The 8,098-nt window shown below is 42.2% G+C and overlaps 6 non-coding genes across 6 annotated transcripts; all 6 read right to left on the minus strand.

The window, feature by feature from the left end:
* Positions 1-239: 239 nt before the first annotated feature.
* On the minus strand, positions 240-311 carry trnag-ucc (transfer RNA glycine (anticodon UCC)). Its single transcript has one exon. It is a non-coding gene; the product is annotated as a tRNA-Gly (tRNA).
* A 1,959-nt stretch (positions 312-2,270) lies between these two features.
* trnaa-ugc (transfer RNA alanine (anticodon UGC)) lies at positions 2,271-2,342 on the minus strand. Its single transcript has one exon. It is a non-coding gene; the product is annotated as a tRNA-Ala (tRNA).
* A 404-nt stretch (positions 2,343-2,746) lies between these two features.
* Positions 2,747-2,818, minus strand: trnag-ucc (transfer RNA glycine (anticodon UCC)). The gene has a single exon. It is a non-coding gene; the product is annotated as a tRNA-Gly (tRNA).
* A 1,958-nt stretch (positions 2,819-4,776) lies between these two features.
* On the minus strand, positions 4,777-4,848 carry trnaa-ugc (transfer RNA alanine (anticodon UGC)). Its single transcript has one exon. It is a non-coding gene; the product is annotated as a tRNA-Ala (tRNA).
* A 404-nt stretch (positions 4,849-5,252) lies between these two features.
* On the minus strand, positions 5,253-5,324 carry trnag-ucc (transfer RNA glycine (anticodon UCC)). The gene has a single exon. It is a non-coding gene; the product is annotated as a tRNA-Gly (tRNA).
* A 1,958-nt stretch (positions 5,325-7,282) lies between these two features.
* Positions 7,283-7,354, minus strand: trnaa-ugc (transfer RNA alanine (anticodon UGC)). The gene has a single exon. It is a non-coding gene; the product is annotated as a tRNA-Ala (tRNA).
* Positions 7,355-8,098: the final 744 nt, after the last annotated feature.

The following is an 8,098-nucleotide window of genomic DNA, read 5'->3' on the forward strand; positions in this document are numbered from 1 at the left end:
TAGTGGTTTTTATACATCCCCAGGAAGATGACAATCATTATGAGGCCAAACTTAACGATGGAATGAAGGTCATTTAGAGCCGTGATTGTTTAAAAATAACAACTCTTGACTCTTTTCCTAGCGCATTTTTTTGATCCTGATCAAAGTTTGATCTCTTCACTCTAGAGAAGATGCTTACTTTGAGATTTCGAAAGTACCGAAAGACCGCACAATTTTCACATCGCTAAATAGAAGACAACTGCGATGGCCGGGAATCGAACCCGGGTCAACTGCTTGGAAGGCAGCTATGCTCACCACTATACCACCATCGCTTCAAAAGCATTTTATTTTCATTTTCTTAAAAAATCTAATCGGTAGAGTATACAGTACAAGTCAGTAATGAGTCTCAGTCATCCGGGTCTGGAAGGTAAGTCATGTCAAATGGACTTCTTTTTAGTTGAAAGAGTTTCGTTAAGTTTCAAAGATAGTTGGCTCTTGTCTGCAGTGCGCTGAATATTGGTTCAGATGCTGCGCTTGTTGCAGAGATTCATTGACCGTTGACAGTATAGATTTAGTACATTAGCTTCTTTCATGAAACTTATTGCAACTTAAAAACCCGGATCAACCTCAACCTGAATCAGATCCGCTCTCTCACAAGTGAGAAATAAACAGACTGGCATTTTTAAAAGCATGTGGAGATGCCAGGGATTGATCCCAGGGGCTTCTACATGCAACACATGCCATCTACCACTGAGCTACAACTCTGGTTGCACACCAATGCAAGCCATACACATGGGAATAGGAAATAGAGCCGTCTTCAATCCCTTTAAAGAAGAATTTGCAGATTTGGCTGTCAAGGACTCTTGGATCCCTACTTGTTCATGTAAAGACCCGCTCCAACAGAGTAAGCAGTGTCAGACACCATTGCTGTAGTGGCTTTCATACATCCCCAGGAAGATGACGATCATTAGGAGGCCACACCTAACGATGGAATGAAGGTCATTTAGAGCCGTGATTGTTTAAAGCCAACAACTCTTGACACTTTTCCTAGCGCATTTTCTTTAGCCTGATCAAAGCTTGTTCTCTTTACCCTACAAACATGTTTACTTTGACATTTCTAAAGTATCGAAAAACCACACAAATTTCAAATCGCTAAACAGAAGACAACTGCAAGGGCAGGGAATCAAACCGTGGTCAACAGCTGGGGAAGGAGCTATGCTCACCACTATACCACCACCACTTCAAACGCACTTTTTTTTTATTCTCTTAAGAAATCAAATTGGTAAAGTATACAGTACAAGTCAGTAAAGATTCTGACTGATCAGTCATGAAAATTTTTCCAACTTGAAAACCCGGATGAACCTCAACCTGAATCAGATCCGCTCTCTCACAGGTGACATATAAACAGACTGTCATTTTTAAAAGTACATGGAGATGGAAGGCAAGTCATGTTAAATGGACTTCATTTTAGTTTCAAAGATAGTTGGCTAGTGCACCCAGTCACATTGCCTTGCAACAGTCATGAAGTAAGCCCAAGACACTCATTTTCCACTCTCAGGTGAGAAACAAACAGACTGTCATTTAGTTAAAGCACATGGAGATACCGGGGATTGAACCCTCATACATGCAAAGCATGCGCTCTACCACTGAGCTACATCCCCAACATCATGACAGATTAAGATCACATGGGAAGTGGAAATAGAGCAGTCTCAAATACCCGTAAGCAAGCATTCCCAGACTTGGTTTGTCAAGGACCCTCGTCTTGCTTGTTTTCTGACAATTTCGGCTGTACACAATACCTACTACCTGGATCAGGTCTGTTCAGCCAATCAGAGCTTAAAGATAGCATCTTAGTTTAGGGTGGCGTGGGATAAGGCAAAGCATAATGTTCTCTTCCAATTGGTGACTGTCTCAACACACGTAATCCAGGTAATTGGCAGTGGGTAGAGCAATAGTTAGCTGGGCATAGTTGGAAGACAAGGAGGCACAGTCATTCAAATTTTTGCAACTTGAAAACCCGGATGAACCTCAGCCTGAATGAGATCCACTCTCTCACAGGTGTCGAATAAACAGACTGTCATTTTTTAAGTACATGGAGATGCCAGGAATTGATCCCAGGGTCTGGCATGTAAGTCATGTCAAATGGACTTCTTTGTCGTTAAAATGTTCTCAAAGATAGTTGGCTAGTTCACCCAGTCACATTGCCTTGCCATGGTCATGAAGCAAGCCCAAGTCAGTTATTTTCCACTCTCAGCTGAGAAACAAAGACACTATCATTTTGTTAAAGCACGTGGAGATGCTGGGGATTGAACCCAGGGCCTCATACATGCAAAGCATGCGCTCTACCACTGAGCTACATCCCCAGTTGCACTGACACATAAGCCATACACATGGGAATAGGAAAAAGAGCCGTCTTCAACACCTTTAAAGAAGCATTTGCAGATTTGGCTGTCAAGGACTCTCGGATCCCTACTTGTTCATGTAAAGACCCGCTCCAACAGAGTAAGCAGTGTCAGACACCATTGCTGTAGTGGTTTTCATACATCCCCAGGAAGATGACAATCATTAGGAGGCCAAACTTAACGATGGAATGAAGGTCATTTAGAGCCGTGATTGTTTGAAAACAACAACTCTTGACTCTTTTCCTAGCGCATTTTTTTGATCCTGATCAAAGTTTGATCTCTTCACTCTAGAGAAGATGCTTACTTTGAGATTTCGAAAGTACCGAAAGACCGCACAATTTTCAAATCGCTAAATAGAAAACAACTGCGATGGCCGGGAATCGAACCCGGGTCAACTGCTTGGAAGGCAGCTATGCTCACCACTATACCACCATCGCTTCAAAAGCACTTTATTTTCATTCTCTTAAAAAATCTAATCGGTAGAGTATAAAGTACAAGTCAGTAAAGAGTCTCAGTCATCCGGGTCTGGAAGGTAAGTCATGTCAAATGGACTTCTTTTTAGTTGAAAGAGTTTCGTTAAGTTTCAAAGATAGTTGGCTCTTGTCTGCAGTGCGCTGAATATTGGTTCTGATGCTGCGCTTGTTGCAGAGATTCATTGACCGTTGACAGTATAGATTTAGTACATTAGCTTCTTTCATGAAACTTATTGCAACTTTAAAACCCGGATCAACCTCAACCTGAATCAGATCCGCTCTCTCACAAGTGAGAAATAAACAGACTGGCATTTTTAAAAGCATGTGGAGATGCCAGGGATTGATCCCAGGGACTTCTAAATGCAACACATGCCATCTACCACTGAGCTACAACTCTGGTTGCACACCAATGCAAGCCATACACATGGGAATAGGAAATAGAGCCGTCTTCAATCCCTTTAAAGAAGAATTTGCAGATTTGTCTGTCAAGGACTCTCAGATCCCCACTTGTTCATGTAAAGACCCGCTCCAACAGAGTAAGCAGTGTCAGACACCATTGCTGTAGTGGCTTTCATACATCCCCAGGAAGATGACGATCATTAGGAGGCCACACCTAACGATGGAATGAAGGTCCTTTAGAGCCGTGATTGTTTAAAGCCAACAACTCTTGACTCTTTTCCTAGCGCATTTTCTTTAGACTGATCAAAGCTTGTTCTCTTTACCCTACAAACATGTTTACTTTGACATTTCTAAAGTATCGAAAAACCACACAAATTTCAAATCGCTAAACAGAAGACAACTGCAAGGGCAGGGAATCAAACCGTGGTCAACGGCTGGGGAGGGAGCTATGCTCACCACTATACCACCACCACTTCAAACACACCTTTTTTTTATTCTCTTAAGAAATCAAATTGGTAAAGTATACAGTACAAGTCCGTAAATATTCTGACTGATCAGTCATGAAAATTTTTCCAACTTGAAAACCCAGATGAACCTCAACCTGAATCAGATCCGCTCTCTCACAGGTGACATATAAACAGACTGTCATTTTTAAAAGTACATGGAGATGGAAGGCAAGTCATGTTAAATGGACTTCATTTTAGTTTCAAAGATAGTTGGCTAGTGCACCCAGTCACATTGCCTTGCAACGGTTATGAACTAAGCCCAAGCCACTCATTTTCCACTCTGAGGTGAGAAACAAACAGACTGTCATTTAGTTAAAGCACATGGAGATACCGGGGATTGAACCCTCATACATGCAAAGCATGCGCTCTACCACTGAGCTACATCCCCAACATCATGACAGATTAAGATCACATGGGAAGTGGAAATAGAGCAGTCTCAAATACCCGTAAGCAAGCATTCCCAGACTTGGTTGTCAAGGACCCTCGTCTTGCTTGTTTTCTGACAATTTCGGCTGTACACAATACCTACTACCTGGATCAGGTTTGTTCAGCCAATCAGAGCTTAAAGATAGCATCTTAGTTTAGGGTGGGGTGGGATAAGGCAAAGCATAATGTTCTCTTCCAATTGGTGACTGTCTCAACACACGTAATCCAGGTAATTGGCAGTGGGTAGAGCAATAGTTAGCTGGGCATAGTTGGAAGACAAGGAGGCACAGTCATTCAAATTTTTGCAACTTGAAAACCCGGATGAACCTCAACCTGAATGAGATCCACTCTCTCACAGGTGTCGAATAAACATACTGTCATTTTTTAAGTACATGGAGATGCCAGGAATTGATCCCAGGGTCTGGCAGGTAAGTCATGTCAAATGGACTTCTTTGTCATTGAAATGTTCTCAAAGATAGTTGGCTAGTTCACCCAGTCACATTGCCTTGCCATGGTCATGAAACAAGCCCAAGTCAGTTATTTTCCACTCTCAGCTGAGAAACAAAGACACTATCATTTTGTTAAAGCATGTGGAGATGCTGGGGATTGAACCCAAGGCCTCATACATGCAAAGCATGCGCTCTACCACTGAGCTACATCCCCAGTTGCACTGGCACATAAGCCATACACATGGGAATAGGAAAAAGAGCCTTCTTCAACACCTTTAAAGAAGCATTTGCAGATTTGGCTGTCAAGGACTCTCGGATCCCTACTTGTTCATGTAAAGACCCCCTCCAACAGAGTAAGCAGTGTCAGACACCATTGCTGTAGTGGTTTTCATACATCCCCAGGAAGATGACAATCATTAGGAGGCCAAACTTAACGATGGAATGAAGGTCATTTAGAGCCGTGATTGTTTGAAAACAACAACTCTTGACTCTTTTCCTAGCGCATTTTCTTGATCCTGATCAAAGTTTGATCTCTTCACTCTAGAGAAGATGCTTACTTTGAGATTTTGAAAGTACCGAAAGACCGCACAATTTTCAAATCGCTAAATAGAAGACAACTGCGATGGCCGGGAATCGAACCCGGGTCAACTGCTTGGAAGGCAGCTATGCTCACCACTATACCACCATCGCTTCAAAAGCATTTTATTTTCATTCTCTTAAAAAATCTAATCGGTAGAGTATAAAGTACAAGTCAGTAAAGAGTCTCAGTCATCCGGGTCTGGAAGGTAAGTCATGTCAAATGGACTTCTTTTTAGTTGAAAGAGTTTCGTTAAGTTTCAAAGATAGTTGGCTCTTGTCTGCAGTGCGCTGAATATTGGTTCTGATGCTGCCCTTGTTGCAGAGATTCATTGACCGTTGACAGTATAGATTTAGTACATTAGCTTCTTTCATGAAACTTATTGCAACTTTAAAACCCGGATCAACCTCAACCTGAATCAGATCCGCTCTCTCACAAGTGAGAAATAAACAGACTGGCATTTTTAAAAGCATGTGGAGATGCCAAGGATTGATCCCAGGGCCTTCTACATGCAACACATGCCATCTACCACTGAGCTACAACTCTGGTTGCACACCAATGCAAGCCATACACATGGGAATAGGAAATAGAGCCGTCTTCAATCCCTTTAAAGAAGAATGTGCAGATTTGGCTGTCAAGGACTCTTGGATCCCTACTTGTTCATGTAAAGACCCGCTCCAACAGAGTAAGCAGTGTCAGACACCATTGCTGTAGTGGCTTTCATACATCCCCAGGAAGATGACGATCATTAGGAGGCCACACCTAACGATGGAATGAAGGTCATTTAGAGCCGTGATTGTTTAAAGCCAACAACTCTTGACTCTTTTCCTAGCGCATTTTCTTTAGCCTGATCAAAGCTTGTTCTCTTTACCCTACAAACATGTTTACTTTGACATTTCTAAAGTATCGAAAAACCACACAAATTTCAAATCGCTAAACAGAAGACAACTGCAAGGGCAGGGAATCAAACTGTGGTCAACGGCTGGGGAGGGAGTTATGCTCACCACTATACCACCACCACTTCAAACACACCTTTTTTTTATTCTCTTAAGAAATCAAATTGGTAAAGTATACAGTACAAGTCAGTAAATATTCTGACTGATCAGTCATGAAAATTTTTCCAACTTGAAAACCCGGATGAACCTCAACCTGAATCAGATCCGCTCTCTCACAGGTGACATATAAACAGACTGTCATTTTTAAAAGTACATGGAGATGGAAGGCAAGTCATGTTAAATGGACTTCATTTTAGTTTCAAAGATAGTTGGCTAGTGCACCCAGTCACATTGCCTTGCAACAGTCATGAAGTAAGCCCAAGACACTCATTTTCCACTCTCAGGTGAGAAACAAACAGACTGTCATTTAGTTAAAGCACATGGAGATACCGGGGATTGAACCCTCATACATGCAAAGCATGCACTCTACCACTGAGCTACATCCCCAACATCATGACAGATTAAGATCAAATGGGAAGTGGAAATAGAGCAGTCTCAAATACCCGTAAGCAAGCATTCCCAGACTTGGTTGTCAAGGACCCTCGTCTTGCTTGTTTTCTGACAATTTCGGCTGTACACAATACCTACTACCTGGATCAGGTTTGTTCAGCCAATCAGAGCTTAAAGATAGCATCTTAGTTTAGGGTGGGGTGGGATAAGGCAAAGCATAATGTTCTCTTCCAATTGGTGACTGTCTCAACACACGTAATCCAGGTAATTGGCAGTGGGTAGAGCAATAGTTAGCTGGGCATAGTTGGAGGACAAGGAGGCACAGTCATTCAAATTTTTGCAACTTGAAAACCCGGATGAACCTCAGGCTGAATGAGATCCACTCTGTCACAGGTGTCGAATAAACAGACTGTAATTTTTTAAGTACATGGAGATGCCAGGAATTGATCCCAGGGTCTGGCAGGTAAGTCATGTCAAATGGACTTCTTTGTCGTTAAAATATTCTCAAAAATAGTTTGCTAGTTCACCCAGTCACATTGCCTTGCCATGGTCAAGAAGTAAGCCCAAGTCAGTTATTTTCCACTCTCAGCTGAGAAACAAAGACACTATCATTTCGTTAAAGCGCATGGAGATGCTGGGGATTGAACCCAGGGCCTCATACATGCAAAGCATGCGCTCTACCACTGAGCTACATCCCCAGCTGCACTGGCGCATAAGCCATACACATGGGAATAGGAAAAAGAGCCGTCTTCAACACCTTTAAAGAAGCATTTGCAGATTTGGCTCTCAAGGACTCTCGGATCCCTGCTTGTTCATGTAAAGACCCGCTCCAACAGAGTAAGCAGTGTCAGACACCATTGCTGTAGTGGTTTTCATACATCCCCAGGAAGATGACAATCTTAACGAGGCCAAACGTAACGATGGAATGAAGGTCATTTAGAGCCGTGATTGTTTGAAAACAACAACTCTTGACTCTTTTCCTAGCGCATTTTCTTGAGCCTGATCAAAGTTTGATCTCTTCAATCTAGAGAAGATGCTTTGCTTTGAGATTTCGAAAGTACCGAAAGACCGCACAATTTTCAAATCGCTAAATAGAAGACAACTGCGATGGCCGGGAATCGAACCCGGGTCAACTGCATATTTGCTCATTCGGCCTGAAAATGCTTTTAAGCGCATAAAAACTTACACTCTTGATTACTGGCTATATAAAAGCTGTTGCAATGATATTTCCATGCTGAACTGAGTTGTTCTGGGTCAAATATGAAGGCAAACCCACTTTCCCTTCAGTATTTTGCTGCAATTGGCAGAAACAAGCATATTTGCTCATTCGGCCTGAAAATGCTTTTAAGCGCATAAAAACTTACACTCTTGATTTCTGGCTAAATAAAAGCTGTTGCAATGCTATTTCCATGCTGAACTGAGTTGTTCTGGGTCAAATATGA

This window comes from Channa argus, unplaced genomic scaffold (genome assembly GCF_033026475.1).
Source record: "Channa argus isolate prfri unplaced genomic scaffold, Channa argus male v1.0 Contig081, whole genome shotgun sequence".
NCBI classification, from domain to species: Eukaryota; Metazoa; Chordata; class Actinopteri; order Anabantiformes; family Channidae; genus Channa; species Channa argus.